The sequence below is a fragment of the Acomys russatus genome, chromosome 24 (genome assembly GCF_903995435.1).
Source record: "Acomys russatus chromosome 24, mAcoRus1.1, whole genome shotgun sequence".
Classification (NCBI taxonomy): Eukaryota; Metazoa; Chordata; class Mammalia; order Rodentia; family Muridae; genus Acomys; species Acomys russatus.
In genome coordinates, this window is record NC_067160.1 from 11,560,953 (window position 1) to 11,577,628 (window position 16,676).

Below are 16,676 nucleotides of genomic sequence, written 5' to 3' on the forward strand. Positions count from 1 at the left end.
ATTTCCGCCCTTGGCTTATCCGTCCTCAGACTGTATGGTTTAGAGAATTGAGTCAATGAGCACCATCCTAAGGTCGCAGGGTGTCAGAGAATACTCTAATCAAGACCTACATGAATTCGTGTGCTTTCGGAGAACGCTGTAGGTTTCCATCTCTTGTCTAGGTGGGTGAGGAGGAGGTGGGTGGGACACAGAGGCCCGTCAGCAAGGATAGAACATTCTGCTTGGGGGTACAAAGCATCAGATGATTCAAGAGGGTAGACCCACAAAGAGCTGAAGAGTGTGGAGTGTGAAGTGTACCTTAGCCCTTGAGGGCATCAAAGGAAGACGTCTCCAACAAACAGAAAGAACCGCAGAGGCTCTTCAGAAGGGAAGTGTCAGTTTGGCTGGAGGGGAAAAACACTGCAGATCGATGGGGACCTGGCTGGGGAGAGTGCAGGGCTGGCATGGGTCCCACACCGGCTCCAGCGCGCTGAACTGTTCCAGGAAGAGGGCCTCATCGGAGCCCTCCCTCTGTGCTTCCTAGTTTTGTTTGCCAAGGTTGGCTGGTACTCACTGGGGCAGAGTGGACAGTATGTGTGCGCTGAGATCTGCTTCATTTTTAACCTTTTGTCTTGCCTTTTCTAGATTAAGTTAGAATGACATTCTGATTGTAAAATCTGCTTTAAAATGCTCTGTTGGCTCCCTGGGACTCAATCTCCTCCAGATTTCTTGGCAGATCTTGGAGAACCAGTTCCCTTCCTCTGAGCCATGTACAATTCTGGAGAACCAGCTTCAGCCACCTGGAACCTGCTGTGATAATCATAGACCTCGCAACCCATCATATTTTCCCTTGCTCTAATCCTTGGTGAAAAGCCCAGGCCTTGGTTTGCCTGTCATTTTTGCAGGGCACACCACAAGTGCAAGGCCCCATAGCTGTTCCCTTTTTTTGCTGTTAAGTATTCTTGTTTCCAAAGTATAGACACTACCCTTTTTACTTCAGCACACTTATCTTGGGGACACTTTGATTTTCTCACATATTTTCTGTGCATTTGTTTTTTTTTTTTTTTTTTTTTTTTAATTTTGTAGGGCACTAATGAGCAAAAAGTTCAAAGCCTTCCCATACATACACCCTCTTCCCTTACAACACAGAGAGCATCCTCCATCGTCAGTACTAGTCACATAGATGGCATGCCAGTTATAATTGATGGGCCCACATCATCATCATCAACATCACCCAGACTTAGTCATTCCTGGTGCTGGCATTCTATAAGTGTGTACAAAGGTCCATGACATGTGTTCACCATTGCCGTATCATATGGACTAGTTTTACTACCCCTTTTAAGGAATCCTCCGTACTGCTGCGGTTACCCCTCTCTGTGCCCTGACTTCCAACATCTACTTCTCACTGCCTGTCACAATCTTGCCCTGCCCAGAATATCATCTACTTGGAACCACCTGGAATGCAGCCATTCTAGGTGTTCACTAACTTAGTAATGAACACTTACCTTTTCCTCCAGGTCTTCTCCGGGCTTGGCTAAATAGCTGAGAGAAGCAACTTAGGGGAGAGAGGATATATTTTGGCTAAGGGGCTCACAGGCTCATCACAACAGGGAGAGCATGGCAGGTGGAGTGGGTCAGCTCACTGAGGCGCAGAGGGCTTCCCATGTGATGCTGATCAGAAACAAACACACACACACCCAAAAACAAAAAACAAAAAACAAAAACCAGAAACAGAGAAATCTGAGCTGTAACCCTCAAATGACTATCAGAAGTGACTCCCCTCTGACAGCCATACTTCCCGCTACAATGACTCCACAACCTCCCAACAGGGGACTGAGGGTTCAAACACACAAGCCTATTGAGGACATTTCTTTTTTGTTGGTTTGTTTGTTTGTTTTTCGAGACAGGGTTTCTCTGTGTAGCCTTGGCTTTCCTGGACTCTTTGTAGACCAGGATTGCCTTGAACTCAGAGCGATCCACCTGCCTATTCCTCCCGAGTGCTGGGATTGAAGGCATGCGCCACCACACCAAGCTAGTGGATATTTCACCTTAAACATAACAGGGGAGCTAAATCACAGAGTAGAAGCCAGAGGGAAGAACACTGGCCCTACATGGTAATCAATGGCTTGATAAGAGCTGCTACTTGCCACTAAGTAACATGTAAACCCCAGAGAGATTGTCATTTTATGCTTTAAAGACTATTTTAAATGACAACTTCAATAATGTATTTAGTGATACTAGTCCAACAATAAACAAAGCTCAGCTATCATAAGCTTATTGAAGACAAGTATCCAACATGCCATGTGCCACTCCGTAATCTTATGCAAAATTCAGATGTGCCACTGATGGCACAGTAGCTCGCGGCTTTGCCTGACACTCATGTGTGGATGTGACACAACCTGGAAGTGGGTCATTTAAACTGCCAGAGGGTTTTGCTTTGTTGGGGAGAAGGCTCAACCAGTAAAGGGCTGGCAACACAAGCACAGAAACGTGAGTTTGATTTCCAGAGCCCATTTAAAAGGAGTTGGGTGTGATGGTGTGCCCTCGCCACCCTAGTTAGCGACAACAGGAACCCTGGGACTCAGGAGCAGGTCGGTTTGATGACCTTGAGCCCAGTGAGAGATATGGTGTTAAAAAAACAAGTTGATGGCTCCTAAGAAAGGACATTCACATTGATCTCTGTTCTCCGTACACATACGCATGTGCCACAGGTGCACAGAAGACTTTTAGTTTAGAATTCATGTTCATAAAGGAGGTGGATAATTAAGAGGAAAGCATAGAAAATAGTTGCCTCTTTGATGCAATAATCCAGCACAGCAGCTTTGTCCTTTGACCTGAACAGGTAGACTTGTGATTTGACTTAAGTGTTTTCCCTCTTTCATGGCGACGGGAAATCCTCACTTTCTATACAGTACTAGGGAAATTATGCCTTAGAAAAAATAGGCTTTGTGTATGAGCTGGTTGTACCCAACTTTAGGTCATTGTAACTCACTAAGCACACTTGAGGTGGGGGAGGCTAAGCTGTGGTATTTGAATGAGTAGGCAGGTTAAACACACCTGATAGATTGGGCTTGTGGATGGTCTATTGGTGTGGAATCCCATCCTGAGTTAAAGCTTCTTTCCTTGTACAGTTAGCAACTAAAGTACCTATTCCCTCAGGAGACACATACCACACATTCTACACACTGAGAAAGAGTTCTGCAAATGACAGATGGGGATCCAAGTACAAGAAAGCCCTTTCTTAAAATGCCACTCTATGGCCCACAGACTCCAGGGGTCATAGACATGGCTTTCACAAATTCTTCCCGTGCAGAGCAGCTGGCCCAGACTAATAGTGCAGAGCATCACTAGGCAGGGCTGATGGCTCCCCCAGGCCACCCGCACCCCACCAGCACACACCTAACTCACAGGCTTCTCTTCTCTAAACACCTGGCACCCAGCCAGTCATAGAGCCCATGAGTGGGGCCTTCTAAGAACACGGTACATACAAAACAGGGCTGGGCCAATCCATAATTGTCAAGACATCGCGTCAAATGACGGCGAGACCAGCTTTCCCTCCTAGAGCTTGGCTTGAACTCTGCATTACCTGAGAAAAACAAATCCTTATTATGTTTGTCCAGAATCTAGGCCACATCAAAATTGGCATAGCACATGGCGTGACCTAGAAAAATGTAAATACAGTGGAGAAATAAATACATGGTTACTCATGAGCTCAGCAAGGGAGAAATAGGAATTGAAAAATATCTTGAAAGATACTCACTGAGACAGACTTTGGTGCCCCGGTGCGGCCTGCAGCTTGAAGGGGGTTTGTGTGATATCTACTTGACATGGATTGAAGACTCCGATTCCTTCTAATCTACCCTTTTGTCAGTGTTAAGGGTATGTGAGTCCAAGTTTGGTCTGCAATCCTGTGGCCCTCAGCTCTATGATCAAAGACCACTGGAGGCATTTGAACAGATGCCAGCAAAGTTCAGGCTGCGCTTCAGGCAGGTCCTCCAAGTGCCTCTTAGCCGTATGTAGGGGTTTGTTGAGTTTGATCTTCAACTGTGCACTTTTGGGGAGTCGGCAGTCCCTTCAGGTGATAAGCCTGACCTGGCAGAGCTCTGCTTTAATGAACGTGGCCCTTGGGTCTGTTCGGGTTCCCACGTGTCAGTACCTCACTGGGTGTAACCTTATCTTTCCATTTTGCACGCATGATGGATCTAAACCAGGACAGGTGAAGCCTGTCTTTGAACCGACAGCTGGATTATGTCCAGGTTTCACAAGCATGGAAGAAAAGTCCCAAAGCCTCAGCTCTTCTTATCATTTGTCATTTTATGGAGCAGCCATGGTGGGTGAGACGCTAGCACAGTCATGGTGCCAGCATTGATCATCTAAACTTTATTCCTCCATTAAGTGTACGTGCTTGGGGATAATAGTGAGGTGACTTTCAGAAGGGGATGGGACAAATGGCTGGTCTCTGGACATTCAGTAACGTAAACAAATGTATAGTGTAAGGAGATGTAATGTTTGCCTTCCATCTTGGAAAAATCATTTCGGAAAAAACAGGGGTAGATACAGCGTCACACAGAACACAAACCTGCCGAGCCTCGCAAATCAGTGCGAGGTCCTCCCGACAGTCCCGGGACCAAACTGTCTCTCTATTTTCATTTCCCAAACTTTTTCCCTCCAAAATCATAGAGCTCCCTCACCATCTCTACTTTTTTTTTCTTTATAGTCATACTCGTCAATATACTAAGGAACTAATTTTCAAAATACATCTACCTTGGGAGTACACTATGCCCTGAGCAAAAGGAGGCCATTATGTGACCTTGGGCGAACTGCACTGGGGCACAAAATAAGAAACCAGACAGGCAGAGACCTGTCATTTGTCCAGAATGTCTTGAGGGCAACTCATGTCACTTGAGGTGACTTCAGTCACCAGGGACTTAGGTAGGTGTATGGGTTATTTGGAATGTCATCTGCCCTGAACATGGGCTCCATAGACTGTGCCCTGATACTGTTCACTGTTTGTTGGGAGACTTCTGAATAACAAGCTTCTTGGTTAACGTGGCAGCAAGGAGGTGTTGTCAAATGTTTTGCAAGGCCAGTGACTGCTGAGAGTCTCTCGCGGTGTCTTTCCAGTGCAGTGGCACATGACAGTGATGCGTACTTTGAATGGCCACACCCTCCACATGCACACAAAAACTCTTGTGCTCGGTCCCCAGGGTAGTGTTCAGAAGTAGGACTTTGTGGAAGTGCCTAAACCGTGATGAGGTCTGGCCTAGTCAATGGGTTGATCTATTAATAGAGACATAATTTGATAGCACTATACTGGGATGGTGGGAAAGAGGCTATGAGCCTGTTTAGAGGAAGCAGGTCCCTGGGGAGGTCTGATCATTATGAGAATACTTTGTGCCTAGGCTCCCCACCCCCACCCCACCCTGCACCTATCTCTCTGATGTGAAGTAGGCTCTTTGCTTCACCCTGCTCACTGATGCTCTGTCTCACTGTGCACACGTGTAAAAGCAGAAGTATTCGAGCATGGATTGGACTAGTGAAACCATGAGCTAAGGTAACCTCCTTGTCTTTTATGTTGCTTTCTCAAAAGCATTCTGTCACAATCATGAAAAGTGGCAGACACACCATGAGTGAAGGTCCACTGCATCTTGGAGAGGGAGAGGCTACATTTCTGACTATAAAGAGTCAATGTGTCCCCTTAGTCATCCGTTTCCTGTAAATTGACTGAAGCATGACCATTTTCAATATCTTGAGAAGCACTTGGGTCTGACTTCTTCATTCCTACACTGGATCCTAAGATACTGTGGGATTACTGCAATAAATAAGACAAGCAGTTAGTACTTGCCATGTCATAAGCATTACACAAATCTATTTAATATTCAATTTTCTATCTGTTGTGATTTCAAAGATCAACAGATATCAGCAGGATTCATGATGTGCTAGAAAATTTTAAGCCCATTCTCTAGCAGGTCTTTGTTCAAAAAATATGCATGACTTTCTTTTATTTATCATGCAAAAGATAAAAAAAAAACCATAGTATTTTCTTATATTGTAAAACCAAAGAAAATGCCGATGTGGTCACTCCAAGAATTCTACTCCCTAGAGATGGAGAGGTGGCTTATTGGCTGAGAGTGTGTGGTGCTCTTGCCGAGGACCCTAGCTGGGTTCTAGCACCTTCATCAGACAGACTGCACCACCTGTAACTCCAGGGGATATGATGCCATCTTCTAGCCTCTTCAGGACCTGCACTTATGTACACACACACACACACACACACACACACACACACACACACATAAATAAAATAATTTTAGAAAGAATTATACTCCCTACTTTGAGGTTTGTGTCATTAATGTAATTACTCAGTCACTAAAAGCCACAATGCATTGGGGATGTGGAAATGATCAGAACACTGGTAAGAATTTGGTTGAGTTGTCACACTTGCCCACAACACCACACAGTCAAACAAGATGTGAAGTCGAGAATATTAAAAGTAGCACTCTGGCTTAGGTGCTACTAACTGAAAACATTGCATTTGAACAAGCATGCAATTTTCAAAGCATTAAGTTAAAAATTTAAAACTGTTACAGTTTTTCTTTACTTTCCAATAAATACACTAGGAAAGTGAAACGGTCGGCGTTTCAGATTGGCTTGGTGATACTCAGCGCACAGACATCACGAGACAAAATGAACTTTCTGATACAAGTGTAGTGGATGTAAACATGTTTTCCTTTTGATCCAAAGTGTGGGATGTGAAATAGACCTGTGTGAGGGTGTGTGGTTTTTGTGTGCTGGAAACAGACTTGTGAGAGAATACTTGATGTTTGTCCACCAGAAGAGGAACCGCCTCTTGCAGGAGCATGATCTTTGCCAACTGATAATCTTCCTAGTACAGACTCTGAGAGCTCCAAGGAACTGAGTCTAAAATGGTTTACGTGTCCTGTTCGCATCTTTTCTCTCCTATCTAGGGTAGGTGGCTTGGCAGGAAGGTGTAAGCATTAAAGACCTCCAAGTAAAGTAAGTTTGTAAAAGTTCAAAGCCTACATACAAGCATAGAAGGAACAAGAAGCCTGGTATGGCAGGGTATGGGTATGGGTAACCAAAATGGGATAACTCATGGGAGAGTCTTCTGAGACCCCCAATAGATACTTGGCACTGAGAATCAGGCTGTTTTTCCCGTTTGTACATGCACTCTTTAATGCCCATTCTACCTTAACACAGAACTTGCTGTGGCTGTAACATGGTGTTTGAAGGACAAAAATGAAAATTGGCATACATTTCTTTTTTTTTTTTTACAGGCTTCATAATTTTTTTATTTTTTGAAGGATATTTTCACTGAGTAAGGAATGTCAATCTTGACACTTATTAATTTCTTATTAGTACTTCAGAAAAGGCAATATTTATATTTTTCATTTTAAGGAAATACTAAAATTATTAATTCATTTCAGACAATGTTCAATTTGTAAAGTAAAATTTAAAAAGTTATTTTGCAAAATTATGAATGTAGTGAAGTTAATAGGAGAAATAGAAAACTGTGAGTAAAGGTTAATGGCATACATTTCTTATTCTTTCACAATTTCGTGGATGGAAGTTCCAATCTTCCCATAGATCTTGGCTACTTTGGCATCCGGTTTCTTTCTTTTCTTTAAGTCAAGAACACTAATGTCTTCACTCAAATGAGGCACCTGTTGGCTTCTCTTGCCATATCAGCTTTGCCACCATGATTACTCTTCTGGTTTTGGGACCATGAGAAGTAAAGATTAAATAGTGATGGTCAGATTGACAACCTACATAATTACCAAACCTAACAAGTAGGGGCGTGCACAGGCATGAGTCCTGTCCTGGGTAGGCAGGGCGGGGGTGGGGGAGGGGCTGACGGCAACATTTCATCTCATTCCTTATGAGGACACACGATTGAAGCCCTGTACATTGCTGATGCCTCTAACTTTCCATTTAGCACTTTGGACTACAGTTCACTACAGGTAACTACAGGAAAGCAAGTCTTGACTAAGAGAGTGGGCCTTATACCCCAACTTCACCCGTCAAATAAACTGTAGGTTACTGCCCTGAGTGAGGAAGTGATCACGGCTGTTATCATTAAAACCAGGTTCTGTCCCCACTGAATTTTGCGGGATTAGTGTAAAGAATTCCCCACTCCTCCTCCTCCTTGCATCTGCTTCTTACACTGTTAGCAGCAGAGATGTTACTTTTTCTGCAAGAATCATGCTGTGAAAGGGCCTAGGCTTTTGAGAACAGCGAAGGCTCGGAGTTTTGTACACTCAGGGTTTTTAACAAAACGAGGCTAGATCTAATGGTAGAAACCACATCCTAGTATCTGTCTTGGGCTCTGAGGTTGGGAGTAGCTACACCCAGTCCCCACCTCTAAATTTAAATGCACCTGCTACAAGCTGTCAAGAGTCCATGAGACGGTGAGCCCGACTTCAAGATGAGACTGAGGGAGGAACGAGCGTTAGGTAGAGGACTTCCGTGAGAGCCTGGCTGCATAGACGCTATCAGAGATCTGGCTTTTAGGAAAAGGACATCTGGAAACAGGATCGGAGAAGTCTGATATGGGGCAGGAAGCTGAGCTTGGGTTGGTAGCCTGCAGCGTAACGATACAGCTGAAAAAAAAATGGGGCGATAAATGTGCTGATTATGAAATTGGTGATCCTGGGAAAGCCGCCTTGGGAAGTGCTGAGTGGACCATTCCGAAGAAGCAGGCCCTGGATCACCACCACAGTTCAGCAGAGCATACGAGTGAGTGAGAAGCAAAGGCCTGCAAAGCTGCTGTTGTCGAAGAGAAAGGCGAATTCGCACCGAGAAAAGGAATAGCTGAATGGATTTCTGTGTGCGTTTTTATTTGGATAAAACTTGCGAGGAAAGGTCCCAGAGCTCCGATGCTGTGAGCGTGCCTGCGCAGGCGCAGTAGTCAGGTGGCGTTGGTTAGGGCGCTGGGCTCAGAGCCGCTGAGCGTGATGGATGGCTCAGCGTGCTGTTTATCTAGTGCAGGTTGGTATTTCACCTCTGTTTTCATTAGACTGATGGTAAGGTAATAATTCTTTCCTCTAGCTGAGAAATCTGTCTTCAGCCATTTGTTGATCTTCTTGAACGGGCACTGCAGGTGCACAGAAGTCACCCTAAAGGAGGTTTTGAATGAAATCTTAAATAATGCCAGTCGGCATCGTGGAGTGAAAGCAACACGTAAGTCCCCTAGATTTTCTGTGTTTATTAGCTACGTGGGATCACATTGACCCAAGGAACAAACCAAAGGAACGGCACAAGGTAGGAGACCTTGTGTGACAGTCACACATTTATTACTCTGGAATAACTTAAGCTTTTGTGGTAAGAGACACTAAAGCAGTATACCTTTTTCACGAGGGGTTTCTATGAAGCAGGATGATACAACGGGAAACGCCACAGGCTTTCTCGAATAGTCCACCACAACTCACCCTCTGGATACATTTCTCCATGGCTTGGAACCACAATTTCTCCATTTCTCCAGTGAAGATACTAATGCATGCACACATTTTAATTGGAAGCACTGATCAAGGGAACACAGTTATTAGTTTTTCTCCAAGGCAAGTCGGAACAACCAAGAACCATGACAGGCACGTGTCTTTAATGAGCTGGCACTCCTTCGTTGTTTCATTCCAGCTTCTGTGATGGCAAGCTCAGAACGAAGGAGCAAGGTGTCGGCTCATTAAACACTGGCCCAGGAAGGAATCGCCCCCAAACAGAGGAGGCCAGACCTCTAATATGATTTCTGGGTGGGAGAGCTGATGGGCAGGTGATGAAACTTCACAAACAGAGCTCATGCAATGTGTGATTCACCTGGGGAGAAGTCGCTGGGGGGCATCCATCCCTAGGAGGTGGCTATCGCAGAAGACTCAATCTTAAAATGTTGGTCCTACTTCCTGGGGATTCTATTATGAGTGAAGATCCTTTTCTTCCCATCAGCCTGTGGGAGCCATCCATCCATCACCCATCCATCCATCATCCATCCATTTGTCCATCCATCTGTCTGTCTGTCTGTCCACCCATCCATCTATCCGTCTGTCCATTCATCCATCCATCCACCGACCTGTCCATCCATTTGTCCATCTGTCTGTCCATCCATCCATCCATCCATCCATCCATCCATCCATCCATCCTTTCTGTACTATAGCTCTCTTGCCTGGGAAATGATCCTGATTAAATATGCTCAGGGTGACCAGGTGTCCTGGTCACTGGTGTTGTTCACAACAGTCTACCTTACACATTTTGTGTCAGAGTGACTATCTTAGCAATCCTGTCAACTCTCAGCGTGTTTGGGTTTGGACACTAAATTATATAATGCCTGAGCACAATCTAAGTTTTCTGTAGGAGGCATCTCAATCTGCAGTGCATGCAAATGTATACTCTTTGTTGGCTTATGCTATACAAATACAAAGGAGTTACTCATTACTTTATTATTTACACGTTATAATTTTCACATAGCATTCTGTAGTCACCAATACTATTTTTATAGCATACTGAGTTAATGGAAGTAATTACGAAAAATAGTGGTTAATAAAATGTGGGGCTCCAAAAAAAATGAAATAAATTGAAAAGCGATTCTTTGAACATTTATTCTTTGAACATTCCATAAATGTATACAGTGTGTATTGATCACATCCATCCACATTTGCTCCTTTCAACTCACCCTCACCTCTCCTAACTTTATATCATGGTTTTGTTGTTGTTTGTAATACACTGAGGCCAAACAGTGCTGCCTGTAAGTGGGTGGGCGTGTCATAATCCACCAAGGCACAGGCAACCTAGAATGGGTAATTTTTAAAACTTCTACCAGTTATCTTAGAAGATTTGTTTTTAATTATGTGTTTGTCTGTGCATGTGCATGTGAGTGTGGGTGCCTAAAAAGGGCAGAGGAAAACACCACTTCCCCCAGAGCTGGGATGCCAGGCTGTTGTGAGTCACCCAGTGTGGGTGCCAGGGACTGAACTCTGGTCCTCGGCAAGAGCAGTAAGAGCATTTAGCCACTGCGCCATCTCTCCAACCCCAACTCTTATTAAAAGAACAAAAGTAACAGTATCAACTAAGGAATCATTCCCACGGATTCCATTTTCCATTAGAACATCACTCCGGGCATTGGGGTTGATGAGGGAAACAGAACAATGAAGGGCTAAATTTCTGGTTCTAGAAACTTAAGGGGAAATGGGCAAAGAGATGAGTTAGCTGAAGCGTGTAATCCGGCTGTCACAGCACACAGCCAGCAGCACTGGGGCCAGCTCAGGCCCTTGGCGGCGTGGGAAGGGGTGGTGATAAGAGAAGTGTTGGGGAGCTGAAGCCACGTGGGAGGAAGTCACTGAGGAAGGTGAGAAAGATGGTTTCCTTCCTGGGGATGTAGGGTGGCAAACAAATGCACAAAGAGCTGAATCCCCAGAACTACGTATAGAGGAGGAGAAGAACAAGAACAAGAAGAAAATATTTCCTTAATACATTTTCTGATGCTAAAGGGAGCTCCCTCGGAGGTTTCTGTGGGTCTGATTGGGTGAATGAACGCATGTTTGCATTTAGGAAACTTTTAGCTGAGCATTTCACAGCAATACTGTCCTGTGGGAACATGCCATTCGCCTACACAATTCCAAATGTTCAGAAATAGAGAACAAGTAATACCAGTTTTAATAAAATATTGTATTTAACCCGATCTTTTGGAAATGCCACAATTCCTTTTTATTAATTTTACATCCTGGTCATAGCCCCCTCCCCCCTCTCCTCCCAGCCCCACCCTCCCTTCCCCTCCCCCTCCATCATTCCTTAGAAAAGGGGAGCTCCCCTCCCCACTCATCCCAGCTCCCCAAGTCACATCAGGATTGAGTTCATCCTCTTTCTCTGTGGCCTGGCAAGGCAGTCCTATTCAGGGGGAAATGATCGAAAAACAGCCAACAGAGTCCATCTCAGAATTAGCCCCGCCCCCACTAGAGGTGACAAGAACTCCACAAGAGGACCAACAGAGCCAAAGACCATAGTTTCAATGAGTAATATAGCTATGATGAGACATTTTGAAGCCTTGTTGTCATATAATGTCTTCGGTACGTGACAATTACTTTATAGGTAGAGCATATCCCAGTTTGCACTTGTCCCGGTGGAGTAGCCACTGGCTTTCATGTTAACTATACAGATTAATGATGTACACATGTCACATCTCTCTACGATCCCAAATAAAATGAGCCCAGAACAACCTGACTGGATTTTTATCATGCCTATTAATCCATTGCTAGCATAAACAGCATGAACTTCAAGAAGGAAGAAAGAGATTTGAGCTCTATCAGAAGGTTTTCTTTTATTCCTGACAGCCAGCACTGTTTACGACAGCCCCTATACCTCATAACCAAACTATGATCTGGTCTTGGAAAAATAAACATTTTAACTATGGGACATTACAAGGCTTTTGGGCTCCACGGGGTAGTTAGAGATTTCAAAAACAGTCTGGTCAGCTTGTCATTATACAACCATGGAGCCCTTTAGAACCAATTGTTTCATTCAGAAGATGTGCCTCAGGCAAAGCCTCGCACAAAATGTCACTATGGTTGTTTGTGGTTTTGTAGTTGGTGGGTTTTTGTTGTTGTTGTTTTGTTTGGTTTTTCACTGAAATAGCTGTAGTGTTATTTGCCTACAATACTTTACACTGTTGAGCCAAGTCAAAATAAAGGCATTATCGAAAGACTCAGTAATGGCTACCGTTGGGAACAGTGATGTCTGCTCAATTTCTCTGTAAAAGGACAGTAATTGTGGCATTAAGATCTTAACAGCATACGGATATGAACAAAATGCTTGCCTCCTTTCTGGTCCCCAGTTTAGCTCGCTGCTTCTGATTGTTGTTAAAGTAGTTTTCAATCTCCCAAAGTGTTTGGGGGGAGGGCACGCAGTGAATCACTTTTCCTTTATTTTCCTTGGTGGATTGCTCCGAGCTGGTGACAAGAACATTACTAATTGCCTAGCTGGTGCCAGGGGCGCTGTGGAGTATCTGCGGAAGTTGCTGTTAGCTACAACCCGTATAAAAGCTGATTACTCTCCAGAGAGGAGGCATCGTGTCCTAAGAGAAAGCAGAGCGGCTGCCTCCAAGTTCTCAGATGAGGTGCACAGCCTGGGGCAACCTGCTTTAACTGCGGCCTTCTCAGCTGTGGAGAATGACAGAGCAATCCTTCCTGCTTGAGAAAGAGCGTTGTGCGCATTAATTAGTTTGTATTTCAAAGTGCTTCACAACTGGGAAGTTTCACTATTGAATTAAGGAAATTTTCCTTTCATCTTCTCCATGGTTGCATTAAGATGAAAGAAACTGTGCTCACTGAGGCTATAAGAAAAATGGAGGGGATTTGGGCCTGGGGGTGGGAGGGAAACGAACAAACCTGACTTCAAGGTAGTGCCTCATTTCCCCGACAGTGAGATGGCACCCATTAAAAGGAGCTCTGCACGGTAAGAGTCTTCAAGGGCACCCAAACCTGCTCTCAGAAGAAGCGCATTTGTTTTAGACTTAGTTTTTATGAGCTTTTCCAGAAAAAAAAAAAAAAAGAAAAGAAAGAAAGAAAAGAGAGAGAAAACGAGGCAGACCACACTGCGGTAGGGGATTTGGCACAAACAGCATCATGCTTTCTCGCTTGGAGAAACAGGTTGGATCTGCCTGTGTCCCTACCTGGGGACTCACAAATGTCTGTTCTCCTTTCCCCAACTTACCAGTGTATGTTTTTCTTACTGTCTTCCATTATCAGAAAGGGGGGCCGGGTGAGTTCGCCCTCGCTTTGTGGCTCACAGTCGGCTGTGTTTCCTTTCTCCCTCTAGTCTGTGGGGTACAGCACACCCTGCCTCACGCTGCACTTCTTGGCCTTCTTCTAGGCCAGCCAAGGCCATAGGACAAGTTTTCACCCTGGAGAATGAACACAGTGGAGTTTCTGGAAAGTGGCTTTGCCGGCTCTACTACCCAGGAGGCCTGGAAATGATTCTAAAGATACACGGAAAGCCAAGCCCTAAGAGAGAAGCCCGGCTCCTTCGTGACTGAGGAGAGAAAGCCGCCTTCAGATAAGGGCTGTCTTTGGCCTCTCTGAGCAATAGTTTCTGTTAAGACACTGAAACGCTGGCTTGTTGTTAGAGCAGCCATTGTTCCTCTAACTAATGCAATATAAACCCACAGCTGGCTTTGGTTTCCCAAATTATAGTTGCCTTTTCCATGCCAGACCATGAACTTCTTTAGGACTTGCCGATACCCAGTATAGTGAAAGGTACATAAGATGTTTAACAAATTCATTCAGAAGAGGAGGGAAGGAGAGAGGATGGGCTAAACCAATGTGTATGGTACCTAGCTACTTATTTTCTTTTCTGTTTTCAAACTCAACGGGCACATCCCCACCTCTCCCACTCCCCACCTCCCACTAACTGATGAGATGAGCATTACCACTTTCTTCATGGTCTTCCATGAAGGAAATTGCTGGCCAGTGGGAAAGCCATGCCTCAGAGCAAGCAATCCGCAGATCATCACCCTAGAGAACTGGGCCATGGCCAGCATCTCCATCAACAACTTGAAAGAGTTGTCTGTCTTCCCAACACAATAAAACTGGAGACATGAGTGCCGCGAGCTCCAGCCAGCACCGTCGGGAGAAGGCCAAACCACATCATCGCTCGTAGGTTTCAGGATTTATGACGGACGGGGACGGAAAAATAGAGGCAGACACTGCAGTTGGCTGAATTCATCATTCACAAAAGACCATGTGTGTTAATCGTAGGGAATTGTAGATATTCAACTCTTTTCTAATGAGGTCCTTAGCAAACAAAGAAAACACAGAGGCCAACGTCTTAGAGAAAAACAAAAGAAAACAGAAAACAAGACAAAACCTTGTTTGCTCTGGGTTGAGGACTCCTTTCAGACTCACAGGGTGCCATTTCTATTTTGGCAGTCTCCTGCATTGGGGGTGGGTGGGGAGGACTTCTGGCCTGGGAGGACATGAAAGCAGGTTTATGTTTGCTGTTGATATCTGCTGACCCGAGTATTAATCAATGAAGCTAAAATTGTTCTCTTTCTAGGGACCCTGTGAAGATGCCACTGGGGTGTGTTGGCCCTTCCTCTGCTGAGATCTCCCCCAGACCTGAGTTCCTTATCCAGAACAGCACATGTTTGCTTTGTTATAGCCGGGCTCTAGAAAAATCACTCCAAGATCAAAGGGACAAACGTTCTGCTTCCAGCCCAGAACTCGAAACAGTATGGAAGAACTCTGATGGATTCACAATTTCATGTGATGAAAACTCTTTATCCTGTTTGTAACATAAGTTTCATTATAGACGGTGAAAACTCAAGCTAGTGTGGTTTGGGTTGAATGTCTGCAAAGTTGAAATTATTTGCACACATGTTAATGAAACCACTGTCTTTCTGTTTGTCTGTTTGTTTAGTGATCTTATTTTATGTGTGTAACAGTTGCACTCACATGTGTATCTGTGCACCACTAGCATGCAGTGCCTAAAGAGACCAGAAGAGGGCATCAGATCCTGTGGAATTGGAAACACAAGGAGTTGTAAGGCACCACATGGGTGTTAGGAACCAAGTCTAGATCCCCTTGGAAGAGCAGCAAGTGCTCTTAACCACTGAGCCATCTCAATAGCCCAAAAGACACTGCTAACATAGTCATTAGAATCAAGTTTCCAGTCTTCAACACTGTACAAGATGAAAAGACCACAGGAAAGGAAAGACAGAGGAAGGTAGGTATTACATGACCCTTCAAAACCAAGACCCACCCCTTAATTGTGATGATGCTTGGGCCAGTTCCCTGAAGTCTGATATGAGTTTGTTTCCAGACTGTCTCAAGCAGAGCCCATTTTTATGATGTTTGTCTTTCCACAGTGGAGTGTACTTTAGGCAACTATATTTTCCCTACATTTACTATTTTTTTAAAAATCATTTGGGCTTTCCAATAAAATAACAATCACATTTTCTTCTCTCTCCCCAGATGAGTACATTTATTGTTTTAATCCACAAAGATTCCACATGGGCTGTGGCTGGGATGTTCTCAGTGAAGCACTTGGAAAACATTGTGTTATTTGCATTTAGGAAAAGACTTCCCTGGCTAAAAGTCTAGCCATTGAAACAATGATAGTTCCTCAAAACCAAAACAAAGCAAAACAAAAAACCAGCTGTCCCAGATGCTCTTCCAACAGCGTTAATAAATGCCCTAGAGAGTCACAGGAAAAGGTGAGAGTGGGGGGGGGGTGGAATAGAGGCAGAAGAAAAACCACATTTCAAAGCAGAAGTTGGTCCAAGGGACTCAGGATTTGGAAAGTGGGTAAAGAAATGAGGACTTGGCCAGGCAGTGGTGGTGCACACCCCTAATCCCAGCACTCAGAAGGTAGAGGTGGGTGGATCTCTGTGAGTTCCAGGCCAGCCTGGTCTAAAGAGTGAGTTCCAGGACAGGCAAGGGTACACAGAGAAACCCTGCCCCAAAAACAAGCAAACAAAACAAACAAACAAACAAACAACAGCAACAAAAGAAAAAAAAAAAAAAAGAAAAAGAAGAAAGAGAAAGAAAGAAAAGAGGCCCTTTATATTTTCTTACATAGACTTTCTATGTGACTCTAATCCAGGTTGGTAGAAAGCAAGATTGTCACCTGGTGATCTGCGGCCACCTCACATGCATTTGGAGCAGAAGCAGACTCAAACAGAGCAGGCCAGGCAGGCA

At 44.5% G+C, this 16,676-nt stretch overlaps 1 long non-coding RNA gene across 1 annotated transcript in view; it reads left to right on the top strand.

Moving 5' to 3' along the window:
- The window catches only part of LOC127207435 (uncharacterized), a 19,492-nt gene extending 4,377 nt beyond the window's left edge, over positions 1–15,115 (top strand). Inside the window, exons 2-3 of the long non-coding RNA XR_007832912.1 lie at positions 9,049–9,180; positions 15,034–15,115. This is a non-coding gene — a long non-coding RNA (uncharacterized LOC127207435). The remainder of the gene's footprint in view (positions 1–9,048; positions 9,181–15,033) is intronic.
- Positions 15,116–16,676: the final 1,561 nt, after the last annotated feature.